Raw genomic sequence first — 18,395 nt, forward strand, 5'->3', positions numbered from 1 at the left:
TCTCATGTATGTATGAGAAGGAACAGAGAATGCCTTGCCACAGTGTATCGTTACCAAACAAATACACCACTAACACTCACTGTGTATAATAATGTTAAAGCGGTTAGCTATTTTTTTAATTCTCTATTTCATCTATTTTCTGTTTCTTTTCCAGGACATCCATAAAAATTCATCAGAGAGCATTTTACTACTGAGCTGCAAAGGTAGGAAAAATAAATTTTTTTTGGTTAGAAAATATACTTCTTTCATCTGCGTTTCAATAATTTATTCCCCTTGTTAGATATACATAGAATTGATATTGCTTATTCTGACTAAGTGAAAAGTGTTATTTCTACTTACTGCTCAATTAGAAACATGTAGTGTTTAATTGTCAGTTTGAATTTTTCTTTCATACTATTACAGTTTATATTTTACTATAGACAGAATTTCCTCTTTCTCCTAAATTTTGATATTCTCCATAATTTCATCGTGCCTTGACATTGCTGAATATAATTTCTATACATCAGGAAGGCAATTCTGTGTGCGTGTGTGTGTATATATATAGTTAGAAGTTAGAAACTGAAACTCTTTTTTGTCTACCATCATTTCATATTTTTCTTGCTATTTCAAACCTATAATTTTTAAAGAAACGACTAAAGTAATCATTCATATAATATGCTGTCAGCGACTTAACAATATAAATGTTAACATGGAGGCATTTAGTTCAGCATTTGCTTTACTTAATAGAGTGCAGAAAATGTGGCCCTTTTCTCAGTTAGGGTATATGTGAAGATAAATTTAGAATTTCTAGACTAGTAAATACTTCTCTGATAATAACTTAATTATAGCTATTTCAAACCAAATTGTTTAATTGTGGTGAATCATATGCAAATTGTTCAGATGTAGGTCAACACCCACGCCCACATTCTAGCACCTCTTTCCTAATTCAAGACAACTTTGCAGTGCCTAAAAGAGCTGAACAGTGCAGATTAGAGACATAAGACAAAAAAAAAAAAAAACAATGGTAACATAAAAACCAACCGTGTCAGAATGGTAACACAAAAACCAACCAGGAGTCAGAAAGTCTCTGTAATAATGAATAGGCAGGTTGTATTTATTTAGACTTTGCTTGATTATTTCTTAGGCTTTATATGTTTGTAGATAACAGTTTCCTCACTGCTCACGAGATTTGTGGCAAGCAAACTCATGGTGCTTCTAGGATATTAAATTTTCTCATCTGTAAAGTACATGCAATAGCATCATTATTGTCTACTCATTGAACTGAAATAAGGATTAAACAAATCAAGGACTGTAAAATGAATGTGTGACTCCTCAAATCCCATACGGGAAGAACATGCTGTTTTTCTTGATCTGGTTGAGTCAAAGATCACTGATGGCAAGAATGCCTTCTGTAGCTGCAGGTGAGGACAACTGAGATACAGTGCAATTGCAGAAAGTAAATAAACTTTTTATTTTTCGAGCTGTTACATTATAGTTCTAATCTATGGATGCCTTTGTGATGCAGCATTGTATCATTTTCTGATGAATGGCTAAGGTTTTATGATTCTATTTTATCTTTATATATTGTCTGCTGTATTTTCAAATATTTTATTTCCATTTATAGATGTGTTGAAAAATCATAAAGCACATTGCATAAATGTGTTACATTTGTTTTTGCTTATTTATTTATTTGAGACGGAGTCTTGCTCTGTCACTCAAGCTGGATTGCAGTGGTGCAATCTCAGCTCACTGCAACCTCCGTCTCTCAGGTTCGAGCAATTCTCCTGCCTCAGCCTCCCGAGTAGCTGGGATTACAGGCGCCCGCCACCATGTCTGACTAATTGTTGTATTTTTAGTAGAGACAGGGTTTCACCATGTTGGCCAAGCTGGTCTCGAACTCCTTACCTTGTGATTTGGGAGGCCTACCTCAGCCTCCCAAGTACTGGGATTATAGGCGTGAGCCACCATGCCCAGACTGTTGTTGCTTATCTTTAGGTGATTATTGCTGATGTTTTTGGTATATTGACAGAAAATAGTCTTGCTGCTTGTTGACGTAAACTACTTTTTGGCTTTAATGATAATAAAATTATAATTTTGCCTTAATATAAACTTAATTTTTATTGTCACTTATCACGAGAATTTGTTCAAGGATTTGAACTTATATCTGCATATAATTTATGATTTTTGACATTTTCTAAAAATTAATTATTGAAAAAAGTGGCAATTGTTTATTTTAATTCTTAGAGGGGTAAAATAAATGGTGTATCCTTTGCGCTTCTTTCAATATGAGTATCTTTGTTGTTTTAATTATTTAAGATAAAAAAATAAGAATTATACTAAACATAAAATGATATATCCCTCAAAGTTAGCTACTACAAAAGTTTTCGTATTTATTCTTTCAGGTTCTTTCTTTATATACAGAAACATCAATATCAATATGAGCATATAATGTTTCCATATCATGTATATGATCCTCTGGATTTCTTTTGGTTTTTACCATTTTAATTATGGGCATTCTTCTAAGTCTATGTATGTTCTCTATTTCATCCTTTGTAATGGCTGCACATTAGTCAATATTTTGGATGTATCATGATTTATTTAATAGGTCCTCTAAGATTTTGTTTAAAAAATAGAACTTTAAAATAGAATAAAAAGAGGCCTCTCTTAATTACAGGTTTGGCAGGCATACAAAAGAATAATTCTCACTTGTATACTGAATCAAGAAATTAAGGAGTAAAGAAAAAGTGTTACAGTAAAGAGTCATTGAAAATAGTATTGAGTAAGTGTGTATTAGTGGGCTGGCTAAAGGAAAGCTAATAATATAGATATTCATGCAAGTGTGTTGTAGGTGTATAAAATGGAACAGCTACCCATTTCTTCAGAGTTTATCTCAAATGGCACCTCCTTCCATAAGCACTCAGATACTTTTCCCTTCATTCCCACTCTCACCAGTTGTCTTACATCGCTATAAAAATTCAGGGAAAAATAGACCTTTTCATGTTATGTCCCATGTACAAATTCATTTTGTATGCATCTTTTTTTTTCCTCACTAGGCTGTTAACCCCTGGAGGGTAATGACTGTGTGTTATTCATCTTTGAACCTAATAGATGCAGAAAAAATATTCATTCAATTAAATTGGAACAAAGTGTAAGAAAAGTAATCGGCAGGGCACAGTGGCTCACACCTGTAATCCTAGTACTTTGGAAATCCAAAGTGGGTGGATCACCTGAGGTCAGGAGTGTGAGACCAGCCTGGCCAACATGGTGAAACCCTGTCTCTACTGAAAATACAAAAAATTAGCCAGGAGTGGCAGCTCACACCTGTAATCCCAGCTACTTGGGAGGCTGAGGCAGGAGAATCGCTTGAACCCGGGAGGTGGAGGTTACAGTGAGCCAAGATCGCACCACTGCACTCCAGCCCGGGCATCAGAGCAAGACTCTGTTTCAGAAAAAAAGAAAAGTAATCAAGTAGAACTGTTAAATCTTACACAGATTTTATAAGATGCCACTATATGCCTTGCTATTAGGCCTGGAGTAAATTATAATCAATTCTCCTGATGGATGAGACACAAATAATATAAACACATGGGTTTGATATATAATGGAAATTATTTTAAATTGAATTTTAGTGATTTTTTGTGGTATTTATGTTCAAAAACCATACCGACAAGTCAAGCATTTCAGAAAAATGTTTATAAATGTATGAAAAAGTTGTTTGTGTGGTGCTGAACTTGGATATATGTTACTGCATATCAATATGAAAACATTGTGTCAGCTTCAAAGCATTGTGCGTATGGAAGACATTATTGCTATTGTTAATACTGTAATAGAATTGCCTCTGCAGATTAAAAATGTAGATGTTTATGTACAAAATAGCAGCAATAAGTAAAAGAAGAAATTATTTATATGGATTCTATTAAATAAAAAGGGAGTACTGTTTTCAGTACTTTGTGTAATGCAGATTGCTACTCATGCCATTTAAATCTCTGACATCGTCTTACCATTTGAATCATGCTTGAAAGAACCTGTTTCCACTTAGTCTGATTTCACTGGTAAAATAAATTAGAAAAAAAGCAAAAACGAAACAGTGAACAGATGTAACAATTGCAATTTCATTTAAAGAAAAATTAGAAAATAGTGGAAGTAAAATATCCCTTTGAAACAGAATGTAATGCCTAGTGAGTTCTTTTTCTTATCTCACTTGCAAAAGTCACTAGCTCCTACGCTGATTTCACATGCCTGTTACTGAGCAGGTCAATAAGTCATTGGGAAGAAGGCAAGTATCTTGGTCAGTCTTTTCTAATTTATTTATTTTTTTTAGGCTGTTGCTGAGCTTTGTAAACCCAGAGCCTGAAACTTAGTGTTTCAAATGCATATCTTAGCAATGCTTTTTTGTTTTGTTTTTTTTAAAACAACAACAACAACAACAAAAAAGCTCTGATCTCCTCATTGTTTTCTATTTTGCTACGGATACAAATATAAGTACCTCTAGCCCCTATGGCATGCAAAAAAATGAGTGTAACAACAAATATCAGATAATAGAAAATGGTGGGTACTGAGGAACAGGTGATCGTATGGTTAACATCTGTGCTATAAGGGCTACTTCTAGAATACTATAATGAACATTCTAGTCAAATGTTCTGACAAATTGTGTGTTCCAGTGGCTACCACTTCTGAAGATTTAGGAAGTTGAGTATCGGAATTTTTATGTAAAATTTCATGATTTTGAATGTTGGCTCAAAGATAGAAAGGAAAAAAGAAAGAAAAGGAAGGAAGAAAGGAAGAAAGGAAGGAAGGTAGGTCGGTCAAGGACTAGGGACTAAATTATGCCCCCTGCCTTGCAATTCATATGTTAAAGCCCTAACCCCCAACGTGATAGCATTTGGAGGTGGGGCCTACGTGAGATAATTAGGTTTAGATAAAATTATGAGGGATGTTCATGATTAGATTATTGTCCTTATAAAAAGAGATACAAGAGGGCTTGTTTCCTTTCTCTTGTTTCCCACGTGAGGGTGGAGCAAGAAAGCCATTGTTAGCAGGCCAGGAGAACCCTCGCTGGGGTGTCTCATTGGCTAATATCTTGATCTTGGACTTTCCAACTTCCAAAACTGAAAGAAAAAAAAAATACTGTTGCTTAAGCCACCTAAGCTATGGCATTGTGTTATGGGAGTCCAGCCTGCCTGGAAATAGCAATGACTACCATCTAATCCTTAGATTCCATTCGAGTTTTATGGGCTGTCCAAGTGAATTCCGATGACTGTCCTTTAAGGTGTAAGAACTTGTTTCTGAGTGATGTGCGCTGTTTAGTAGTCATGTTTTATTAGTTTCTGTCAGTGTAGGAAAGTGCCACAGACTTTTCTTGAGTTTCTTGACCCTGACACTTTTGAAGATTACATGCCAGCTGTTCTGCAGAATGAATTTAATTTGGGTTTAATTCAGGGATCAGGTTTTATACCAATTTGGATCCTAGTGTCTGGGACAGTGTCTGGCATAGAGATTGTGTTTCATAACTAATTGAGGAATGGATTATGATTGAAAATATCTATTGTGCACCTCTGAATCACCAGGCTAATGCTAAGTATTTCAAAACTTTGTAAATAAAAAAATGTCAAAAATAGAAAACACACAAGTCTAAAATCAGAAAAGAAACCCTAAAAAACACAGACTCTGGTGTCTTCTCCTAGCAGCACTGGGATCTGTTCTTTAATGTATATAGTGAGCAGGCAGGTGCTAGCCACTGTGTAAGTGAATACTAGTTTCTTTAGAGCAGGGCTTCTGAAAGTGTGGTTTGTGGTCTGCTTCCAGGTCACAAGTTGTTTCAGATTCGTGATGACATAAGAAGAGAAATTGGAAATGAGAATTTAGAAATCTTTGAGCATTTTGACAAAATAATTTTGTTTTTGGTATCTAATAATTCCAAAACCATCTCACATTTTATCTGTATTTTTATTACACTAAGCTGATTCTTAATTTACATTGTATTTTTCCATTGTATTGATCCATAATTGAGTGGAAATTTTAAAATGTAATCATTTACCACAGTTGGTGGCCATTCTTCGTTGCTTTAGGGGGATTAAAGTAGAGTGGTGTAAATGTGATCTAGACCATGGTGGGATTTGACGTAGACCCCAAAGAATGGATAAAATCCACCTAGAACATAAAGTATAGAGCTCGACAATTTATGCATAATAAAATGTTAGAATATATGTGTATGCATATATGTGTGCATGTGTGTACTTGTATGCCTGTTTGTATGTGTGAACTTTCTTTTATGCACTGTTATCTGTGCACATGTACTCTTGTGTATGTGCACATATATCATACATGTGGGTGCACATGGGTGCGCATATATATGTTTGCATGTGCATGTGTGTGTATTTGGGAATGTGCATGATATGTTCATAGAACTGGGTAATCATGATCTTGACTAGTTTTTTAGCTGTCCAGTTTTGGACATTAAATTTGAGGTGCCTGTAGAAGAAGAGAGAGGGGGCCGGGCATAGTGGTTCACACCTGTAAAGCCAGCACTTTGGGAGGCCAAGGTGGGTGGATCACGAGGTCAGGAGTTTGTGACCAGCCTGACCAACATGGTGAAACCCCGTCTCTACTAAAAATACAAAAATTAGCCTGGCATGGTGGCACATGCCTGTAGTCCTGGCTGCTCCGGAGGCTGAGGCAGGACAATCGCTTGAACCCTGGAGGCGAAGGTTGCAGTGAGCCAAGATCACGCCATTGCACTTGCACTCCAGCCTGGGCAACAGAGCAAGACTCCATCAAAAAAAAAAAAAAAAGGAGTGAGCGAAGGTCAAACTGGAGAAATGTATGTATGTACTTTTGTATGTATGCATACGTAATATACAGCTTATGCATATATCTCAAGAGCTCTGTGTGCCAGTTCTGCCTGTGCAGAATCATATGGAGGCTTTACTTTCTCATTTATTGCTGTCACATTAATTTATTGCCTGAACATATCATTTGAAACTCCAGTAATTTGTCCCATATTTCAAAATGTAGTATGGACAGAGAAGAATGACATAGCTTAAAACTGGTTCCAGATGTGTAAAAACATCTTGTGTCTCTACTACCAAAGCAAGGAGGAAAATTGTGCCAATTAAATGCCTGAACCTGTTTTGGTTTCAATTACCTGGATTATTGAGGCAGAAACGATCTTTGTGCCTGATATATGCTTATAATTGCCTTAGTCTTCAGCTTTGACTTGCTTTGGGAACATGTGCATGTTCTATTAATACCATTGTTAGAAAGGATAATTTATTTCCTTTTTTGATGGTTCCATAAAAGCTTTAAAATATATTTTACAATTCAGAGAACTAACATTTTATAAAGCCTCCATAATGGAGAATAGTATATGGAGCAAAGGGAAAAGAGTTAACTAGTATTCACTTCACAGTCATCATGTGATAGTTGAGTTACCTCTTACTCCTTTTTCGCAACAAACGTTAGTGATTCAATCTTATCTGTAGTGACCTTTGAGCACCTTCTGATTTAAGACATCCACGGAGACCAAACACACTCTTGAATTCTCCATATATTAGGGTCAGTATTGTGAAGATCAAGCCTCCAGTCAATTCAAGCACTTTCGAGTGAAGCTCAAAATGAATTAGAATCCATAGGAAGAGAAGACCCACCTCTCTATCCCCCAACCACAACTTCAGCTTTTCTATTTAGCACCCCAAACCTAAGGACTTCAACTAAATGGAGATTTTTCAGCACAGACATTATTATACACTTCATCCATAATACCTACTTAGTATTTCTATTTCAACTCAGTTAATGAAAAAGCCAGAATAGTAAGGTAGTGCATGAATAAATAATGACCATCTCAAAATACCTTTTTGGACCTTTTTTCTATGAAAGAAGTAGACAAAATTTATGTAATGACACTCCTTTTCCCTGCACAGTCAGTAAAATAGACGTCAAGTTTTAGTGGTCAGCATCACTTAAATATCTAAAATGTATAGAATCCAACATATGTAAACCTAAATTGAGCACATTAAAAATAAAAAATATTTAACATTCCTATTTCATAAAACATGTAGGTAGTCTCCACCATTTATTTTGATCTACTAAAGTGTCTATTAATTTATGAGTTAAATCAAAAAGCATTGAGCATAGACTACATATTAGGCACTTTAGCAGGCTCTGAAGACTCAGTAGGTATAAGTTATATTATCTGTCCTAGAGGGAAGTGCATTATTCCTAACCTGGAGTGAAAGCTTCAGGTGTAGCCTCTCAGAGGAGGGAATGTAAAGGAAAAGATTTCAAAAGTCAGGCATTTGGTCCAAATGGATAAGGGAGCTCCAGGCATCATAACAAATAATAATGGCACTTGAGAAATAGCAATACGATGTGTTTGAAATGTAGAGGGGAGGAGGAGGAGGGACAAGATAAGTAGGAACGTGCCAGATCACAAGAGCTTTACATGCAATAACAACTTTGAACTAAAATTTAAAGACAGCAAGGAACAAATGAATACATTTAAGAATGAGCATGAATTGATCAAATTTACATTTTAAACTGATATCTGGAAGTGTGTGCAATTTTGATAGCTGTGTAAGTTGATCAAGCAAGAAAGATAAAGGAAGAAGAGCATGGTCAAAGAAGAGAAGAGTGAGAAGATAGAGTTGAGTAGGTTAGCCAAGAAATGTATTTTAAATATCAAATTGACAGTACTTTACCATTCATGTGTGGTAGGTTAGCACAGCTGTAAATCTTAAAACTCCCAAAGGTTTGCAAGAAAAACTGGGTAGATGAAGGTGCCAATAAATTACTACAAAGAACAGATTTGAGGGGTAGATGATTAGTTCAATTATGGACATATTGAGAGGTTGGTGTGTCTAGGGTATATTCAATTAGTTATTTAAGTAGATTGTTCTGAATAGACAAATCTGGTTTCTTTCTTAGAGAAACTTAGACTGTAATCATTATAATGATATAGATGGAAGTTAATTCATTGATGTAAGTGGATTAAGTATGTATATGGCAGGAAATGAACAGAGCTTGAAACCTGGTAAGCCAGTAAATTACATAAAATTACAAATGCAGGACCAATGTGACAAAAGTCTCAACCATAATCCTAATGTCTTCGAATGTTAATGTGGGATGATTTCTTTAATAGATGCCTTGTATTTTTAAAGACAAAAATGCAACATCTAGGAAAAATATTTTTTAAATAAAAGGACGAGTACCCAAATCTTGATGTTTGTCATATTTCTGCAAATCTTATTTTTCTTAAATCCACTTTTATTTTGACTTGCAAATTTTCAAATCAGTACTGTTCAAATACGAGTTTAAACAAGAAAACATGATTAAAATTTTCTCAGCACTCAGGATATCACTCCTTCCTACCAGATTTTTTTGTTTTTTTATAATTTTATAGCACTCAACTTGCTTGAAGAACAGCCTTCTCAAAGTGTGAAGTTTTCAGTGATCTAACCCGGATACAGCAATGTTTTCCTGCATTAGCTCATCGGAAAGAATGCCAATGATATAAAAATAAATTGGAGCAAAAATAAGTTAAATATTTGACCTTAATAACATATTGCTCAACTCTTATTATGTTTATGTCACCTTCATATGAATTATCATAATTGACAAATAAGAATGATTTTATTTTCTATGCTGTAAAACAAAGTTACAGTAAGGTTAAATAACCACAGAAAGAAATGCACTCTGAGAAGGTATTTTTTTCTTTGAGAATTCTACAGGTTTTAGGCAGTTATTACATCGTAGAAAATATACTTTAGGCCAATATTTTATTTAAGCTATTGTTAGACTTTTGATTAGATCTGTAAGCATTAGTGAGGTCTCTTTGGGGTCAATATTAGTAAAGGAAAATGGAGTTGAGTGTAACAAAGATGAATCAATTTCATTGTCTAGAAGTCTTTTAGGATTCATTATCACTTGGATTTTATTATAGTTCATCATCATTGCCATATTATGCAAGCAAATCAATGAACTTTTAACAAAACCAGAGATAAAAACCTAATTACTTAATTTGATAATAGTTATTTTCTAATTTATACTGCCAAAAAATTTATATCATATTTTATTACAGAATTGTCATTTTAAAATACATATGTTGAGTCATGTCCAAGTCATAAAGAAACATATAAAGCCTCTATCTTTTATAAGTCATTTTTATAGTCACATTCAAAAGCTGAATTTTTAAAAATTTTACAATACAAACAAAATAATATACTTTGAGATAATTTGAAGATCAGTCATAACTCATGAGCACATGGGATTGGTAGATCTTTTATTAACCTAAATCCTTACCTCATTCCCCTTCAAGTCCTATCCCCCTTCTCCCTTTAAGGAAGTATTTTCTTGACCAAACAGAACAATAGCTCTGACGTGTGTATGGCCAACAAATACCAAGAGCATTTGAACGCTTTCAAAAGACAATTAAATATGTTTGTTGGCCATTTGTGTATCTTCTTTTGTGAATTGCCTATTCATGTCCTTGGCCCACTTTTTGATGGGATTGTTTGGTATTTTTCTTGCTAATTTGTTTGAGTTCCTTGTAGATTCTGGATATTAGTCCTTTGTCGGATGTGTAGATTGTGAAGATTTTCTCCCACTCTGTAAGTCTGTAGGTTATCTGTTTACTCTGCTGACTGTTCCTTTTGCTGTGCAGAAGCTCTTTAGTTTAATTAAGTCCCACCTATTTATCTTTGTTTTTGTTACATTTGTATTTGGGTTCTTGGTCATGAGGTGTTTGCCTAAGCCAATGTCTAGAAGGGTTTTCTGATGTTATCTTCTAGAATTTTTATAGTTTCAGGTCTTAGATTTAAGTCTTTGATCCATCTTGAGTTGATTTTTGTTTGAGGTGAGAGATGATGATCCAGTTTCATTCTCCTACATGTGACTAGCCAATTATCCCAGAACCATTTGTTGAATAGGGTGTCCCTTCCCCACTTTATGTTTTTGCTTGCTTTGTCAAAGATCAGTTGGCTATAAGTATACAAATGCCAATAAACATATGAAAAAAATGCTCAACGTCACTAATGAGCAGGGAAATGCAAATCAAAACCACAATGCAATACCACCTTACTCTTCCAAGATTGCCAGAATCAAGAAGTAATGGATGTTGGCATGGATGTGGTGAAAAGGAAACACTGCTACACTGCTAGTGGGAATGTAAACTAGTACAACCACTATGGAAAACAGTGTGGAGATTCCTTAAAGAGCTAAAAGTAGAACTACCATTTGATCCGGTTATCCCACTACTGGGTATCTACCCAGAGGAAAAGAAGTCATTATACAAAAAAGATACTTGCACAAACATGTTTCTAGCAGCACAACTTGCAATTCCAAAAATATGAAACCAGCCTAAATTCCCATTAATCAATGAATAGATAAAGAAATTGTGATATATGTATGGAATACTACTCAGCCATAAAATGGAACAAATCAATGGCATTCATAGCAACCTGGATGGAACTGGAGACTATTATTCTAAGTGAAGTAACTCAGAAATGAAAACCAAACATCTTATGTTCTCACTCTTAAGTAGGAGCTAAGCTATGAGGATGCACAGGCATGAGAACGATACAATGGACTTTGGGGACTAAGTAGAAAGGGTGGGAGGGGGACAAGGGATAAAAGACTACAAATTGGGTTCAGTGTCTATTGCCCAGGTGATGGGTGCACCAAAATCTCAGAAATCACCACTTACTCATGTAATCAAGAAGTTACTCATGTAACCAAATACAAACTGTTCCCCAAAAACCTATGGAAAAAAAAATTTTTTTAAGTAACACAATTAAAGAAAAAACTTTTCTAAAGGAGGAAATTCTCTTCTGCAAGAAATTTGACTTTATTTTTATTAAATCTCAACATAATTTTTATTTCAAGTTCCCGTTTGTCCTCAAGGTAGTAAAAACCAGCCACAGTCAATTCAGGCTTTCTCCTTATTTTGCCTGATGTCTAGTCTAAGTTCTAGTAGGGGACCTCAGGTCCATTCAGTCATCTGTCTACTCAGTTATTCACCAAGGATTCCATGATTCCATCTGGTTCTTAGTCACTAATTCATGATTGTCATTTCTGAGAGCCTTCTTTCTCCCATTCCTATGGCCGTCCCAGGCCTACAACTCTCTTCATGTCAGTGCAAGACTCCGTCTCAAAAAACCAACCAACCAACCAACCAACCAAACAAACAAAAACTCTCTGATGCTGTTTTGGGCTTTACATAAACATGCAACATGCCCATATTTAAGTTAAAGGAGGAGATTAAACAAAAATTATCTCCCTCCTCTTCTTCTAAACTATCAGATGTTGTTTTCAGGAGGACAGGGCAGGGGTCAAGAGAAGGTGGAACAGTATAGTTGTTTGAATGAATACTTAACAATTATGTCATTTAAGACGTATTTTTCACGAGTTTCTTGATGCAATATATAATTAAAATAAGTGTTTGCTTGTTTTAATATTGCTTTGATCTACTTTTAGCAAGAGACCTTTATCATATTTTTATGGAATATGTCTTTAATTTAGTATCGAAACATAAATCACTCCTTAAATTCAATTACTAACATATAATTCCAGCTAAGAATTTCATGAGCAAAAAAAAAGTTTGTATTTTTAATGTCAAGAACACATTAAAATATAAATGCTTTTGATATCTTAGATTTAAAATAAGGACTTTGTGTATTCATGAAAAAGATAAAAATTTCCGAGAAGACTTTGACAATAAGTTACATGAAGAAAAGTAAGTGTTCTCTTTAAAAATTAGATCTTTCCTTACTTCCAAATGAATCAGCTATCTAATGTTTTTGGTTTTTTGTTTTTCTATTTGTGTACTCTACTTATATTATTATGAGAAATTTGTGAGATTTCCAAATTTACCTCTCCCCAATATTGGAAATTCTCATAATGTTTAATGTCTGCTAATTAGATGAGTATTTAAAGTGTGTAATTTGTCATTTTAAACTAGGTTTCTGTCATTTATGCTAATTAATGGTAAATTTTAAACATGTTTTACACCATTTTCTGTGATGGTTTTCTAGCCCCCCGTCTTTCCACTTATTGCCTCTAATCCACTACTTCCACAAAGCTCTCCTTACAGCACACTCTGACTGCATTGTGCAGAGAATATCAATGATTCCCAGTTATTCACAAAACAAATTCCAAATGCATGGTCCAGATGACCTGTTCTTTACAGCCCAGTCCCAATGTCCTTTCTTGTCACTTAATTTCTCAACTCTTCCTCCCATGCCTTATAACTGTGTCAAGCTGGTATAATTTTCAGTCCCTTTCCCTATAACTTTATTTTTCATTTTACTAATTGAAATCCTACCTATGGTTTAATATTTGGCAAATATGCCCCAACATTTATGTAAAATTTTGTCTTAGTCTGTTCTGTGCTACTATAACAGAATACCATAGGCTGGGTAATTTATAATGAACAGAAATTAATTTTTTCACAATTCTGGAAATTCTAGAAAGTCCGAGATTAGTGTACCAGCATCTGGTGATGATCTTTTTGCTCATCACGGTGGAAGGTGGAAAGAAGAGAGAGAGAGGAGAGAGACAGGCATTTTAAAAGGCCATTGAAAGCATGTTCAACTGTTGTTAAGATTTAATTTACAAACCATTAGATTTCTTTAATATTTTGTGTTTTAAAATAACCTCAGGTCTACATGTCCAGAGCTTTTCAGAAATGTTTATGAAATTTGGTTGCTGCGTCACCAAAAAATAGCTTAAAGGTATATAACTTTAAGCATTTGAACAAATTAAGATTATTTAAAATAATGTATGTATGGTTGTTCTACATATATCTACATTTAAGTTTATTTTAAAAATTATGCAAACTAACTTTGCATAACCATAACCAAATAGAAGTCATTAAACCCTATTTATTTTTGTAGCATTCTTGGAATACAAGTGTTTTATTCTTGATGCTATGCTTTCTGTTCAGCCAAACATATGTTTGTTCCCAAAGAAAAAAATTGAGAACATGATAATTAAGATATGCACTCAATTTATAAGTAAATAACTGATGAAAAAATAGACCAATTGCTTTGATAATCAGTTCTGTTAGCTTATGTTTAGGGCTGTCACTTCAAAACTAGAAAATGAATCAAAAGGTTTTTCTTTTCCATCTGTTAATATCATCTATGACATTTGGATACATATCTATATTTACATTTGCATTTTTACATATACTTATGTCTTAATATAGTATTTACATTTGTTAATCAGCAAATTGTGGTAGTCCTTCTTTTAATAAACAGTGGTAGAGTTTGAATTTTTGAAGTGTTTATTAATTTATAATAGTGGACTAAAAGAAAGTATAGTTATTGATTTAGATTATCAGACCATATGATGCGTTATGAGGATCCATATTTATTAATGGTTTTGCCTTGTCAAATGTAATTCTTGTTTACTCTTAGCTGGAAAGAAGTGATGTTTTTATTATTTAGCTTAATTCATCTAAAATAAAGAAAATGGCTTTCTGGCAAGACATGACTTCGCCTTTTTGATTACAGCATTTATTTCCCGAGTCTTCAAACACCTCAATCACGCAAGGTTCAATTCCAATTGAGTGTTCAGACCACACAAATAGTACAATGTTTAATACTTGGTTTAACAAAATAAGGGCATTAGCACTCACAATTTTGATTCTTTACATATTGACTAGGCTCGTTAAGGCAAAAGATCAAAGACTCTTTTTTTAAAAAAGGGAAAAAAGAAAACCTCCATGCTAGAAAATGGGGAAAAGCTGAGTCTGAAATTAAATCCTAAGCCTCATAGGTTGGCTTTTCAACAGTTCAAATCTCAATTTTTCTTTGCTGTAACTCCCATTTGAAACAAAATGAAATTTTCCAAACCTAAGTACTGTGTTTTGCAAATCTTTTTTGTTTTCTTCATAACAGCATTTCTCTTTTTAAACAATCTATCGCCTGCTTTTATTAGTTTTTTATCTCTACTCTCTTAATTTTACTCCTTTTCTATTTAGTCTCTTTTTTCCATCACCCTTTTTCTTCAGCTTCTCCTATGTCTTCCTGCTTGAATCTAATGATTAGACCTCCTTGCGTTCTAGTACTTTTGTCTGCTTGGAATATGCATACACAAACAAAACTGTTCAACTTTCTCAGTTCCGTTTCTACTATTTTCATAATTTATGAAACCACAGTAGATGTAATTTGCGTAAACATTCTCAACATACAAATTTCGTTTCCTGTAATTCTCGGTATCAATTTGGAGTATTGTTTATTTATATCCTCAAATTTGACAAATGTTGATTATTAGAATCTTTTCCTACTTCTCAAAGAAGCGACAGTTTCCATCTTTAAATTACAGATTTCTGGCGCTTTATCTCATATCACTATGAATTACTTTTGCTTTATTTAAAAAATTTTAAAAAGAGATATTATGTAGAAAATACATTCTGGACTCAGGGAATATAGAGAGGTCTGAGGACTTAAGAAGAATAGAAACTCATCTAGCTAGATGGCACCAAACTGCATCACTTCAGGCCACACAATGTTCATTAACACCTAAAGGACTTTTTTTTTGTATATAAATTATATAGCCAAAAACAAAATAAAACATAACCCACCAAAAATATTTTGTTTTACCTCTTGGTAATTTTGGCATCAAGCACACATGCTTTAATCATAGAAATACTTTTCTTACAGAGACACGGAGGTTGCTCACTAAATAGAGCAAAGCAAAAAAAAAAAAAAACAAAAACAAAAAAAAAACACACCTTTCAGAATGAACAGGGCATTCATACAGAAACTGTGGAGGTGAAGTTGGCACTTACTCATCTCAAAGGACATTGTCTTTTGGCCAAGGCTGCCATCCTGTCTGCTTTGACACTTGGAAATGACAACTGAGTTCGTAACACAAAACTGAATGTTGCCCTTCTTAATGTGAGGAGAGAATGAAATAGAGCCCCAAAAAAATGGCATTCAAGAATATAATCGCCATGGTGGCTCATGCCTGTAATCCTAGTACTTTGGGAGGCTGAGATGGGTGGATCACCTGAGGTCAGGAGTTCAAGACCAGCCTGGCCAACATGAGGAAACCCTGTCTCTACTAAAAATACAAAAATTAGCCGGGCGTGGTGGCATGTGCCTATAATCCCAGCTACTCAGGAGACTCAGGCAGGAGAATCACTTGAACCCAGGAGGGGCGGAGCTTGCAGTGAGCCGAGATCACACCACTTCACTCCAGCCTGGGAGAAAGAGTGAAACTCTGTCAAAAAAAAAAAGAAAGAAAAAACGATATAATTATAAGAAATATTGCTGGGAGCAAAACAGACTCATCAGACTCATTGCTACACTAAGTCAATGATCTGAGTTTCAGAATAAAAAGAGAATTTTAAATTGAACACCCAGAGTAATTTGAAAAAGTATGAAGAAGACATATTTTAAATAGGTGATTGTAGATTGATGGGATTTTCTTGATTTATTTCTGTACTTGAGCTTTTTCTCTGCAGTAAAGTTTATAAAAGATAAACAGTACCCCTGTATTCTATGAAGAAACAGATAATACCCCCGCTTGAGGTTGTTTTTGAAAATTATTAATTGAAATTTAAAGTGAGAAAAATATTAGGTTTCTGGGAATAATCCTACAACATTGAAATGAATACATAAAGAAATAAATTGGTTACCACAGCTCACCTCTTTATTTTGCACTTTTGCATAACATACACCAAAAACCATATTCCATTAGTTTCCCTAGACCATCCTATGACTTCTACCTTTTCCTTACATTTCATATTGTCATATCAGATCTCATATTTCTCAACCCCCACTTCTATGTGTTTTGACCAATTTTTAAGCTGCATTTCTTTTCAGAGTACTAGGTATCTCACTATTTTATTAATATTAGACATTAATAAAATGTCTATCATCAATATTATCAATTATTAATATTGTTAATATTAACTATGTTAATATCAATATTCATTATGTGCAACTCTTAAACATGCTATATATGCATAAGTATTTGGATAGACAGATTCGATTGTAAAGGAAGAATGGACAGGATAAAGCCATGTGTACAGAGTGCAATAATGAGGTCCAGAAAAGCTGGATATTTGTCTAGGAGAGTTTCTACTGCATGACATATTCGGTTGGTTGGGATAATTTGGCAGTAATCCCTGTGCTTTTAAAGTAGTAACTACAAAATAGAAGTGTTGTACCTTTTGAATTTAGTATGTCACTTCTTTAAAAGTCTGTAAAAATTTTACAAGAATTTCAATATAAGTTCTTTTCTGGAAATGTAAGTGACATTTAAAGAAATGTCCAGACAAAATAATACACTAAGAATTTTACACACACACAAAAAAGTTCTAAATGTTTAACTCTATCCAGTACCTATTATTGCAGTTTAACAAAAATTGATCACCCTTGAGGTTTGTGGTACTGTTACTCATCACAGAGGTTGAAAAACCTTAATTGCTAGCTTATTTGGTTCAAAAGAATAAAAAGAATCAGAAAGAAAATAAATATTTTTCAGAAATCCAAAAATAATTCTTTAGTGCAGAATTATTAAATGTTAATTTATTGCCAAGTTCCTCATATTTATTGAAATAGTTGTGCTACTTTGGGGGAAATAGCAAACATTGTTAAGTGATGTGTAGTGTTTGGTTGTCAGTTTCTACATTTTTAAACAAGGGACAAATGTATCTCTTGGGGTTAGCAGAAATTAAGCTGTTTACATATCTTCTCATTGCTCAGAAATTTTGAGCCACACATATGTATGGAAATTCAAATGTTTTTATATATAAGAGTTTTAACTCCTATAGTACCTTGTAACAAATATTAACTTCCATAGCAAAAAATATTTTGTTATATTTTGCAAACCACTTGTATTACTGGAAAAGCAAGATGAATTCAGAAATAGGTAGAAATATCATGTTCTGTTTTTTATTGCTTGTGACAATGCACTATAAGTGATGAATAATTTTTGAGTGCTTGCTGTATTTCCACACCATTTTTGTCATCATAAAAGTGATTGATAATTAACATAGTTCTCTTCAAATGTGTTTTGATATAATTATGGAAATGTCTCTAAAAGACATAAAAGAATCTCGCATATTAAAAAGTCAATCACCAGGAAGTGATATTAGAGTTATAGGAATTGACAGGAGGTGGAGCCGAATGATAGTGGCAATAATGAGCGAGTGCCTCATGGAAGCATCAGGGTTACAGTATTGAAGATTATGTAGAACTTTATTAGTGAGACGAGGGTAAAAGTGGAGGGCACTTTGTATGAAGGCAAGCTCATGAATGAAAGAATGCAGTTTCCAATGATATGGCAGTGAGAAGGTAACCCTGAAGTATTTATTGGTATGTTCCAGTAAAAATAAATAAATAAATAAATCAGATGAGTATTATGGAAACAGCTTATGTATGGCTTTGACATCTAGATAGAATAGTTTT

The 18,395-nt window shown here is 33.9% G+C and overlaps 1 long non-coding RNA gene across 7 annotated transcripts in view; it reads left to right on the forward strand.

The window, feature by feature from the left end:
* Nucleotides 1–18,395, forward strand: part of LOC106634210 (uncharacterized) — a 240,570-nt gene that overhangs the window by 77,069 nt on the left and 145,106 nt on the right. For all 7 annotated transcript variants that reach the window (XR_010111143.1, XR_010111135.1, XR_010111137.1 and 4 more), the window contains exon 2: nt 155–203. This is a non-coding gene — a long non-coding RNA (uncharacterized LOC106634210). The remainder of the gene's footprint in view (nt 1–154; nt 204–18,395) is intronic.

This window comes from Pan paniscus, chromosome 22, assembly GCF_029289425.2.
Source record: "Pan paniscus chromosome 22, NHGRI_mPanPan1-v2.0_pri, whole genome shotgun sequence".
Lineage (NCBI taxonomy): Eukaryota > Metazoa > Chordata > Mammalia > Primates > Hominidae > Pan > Pan paniscus.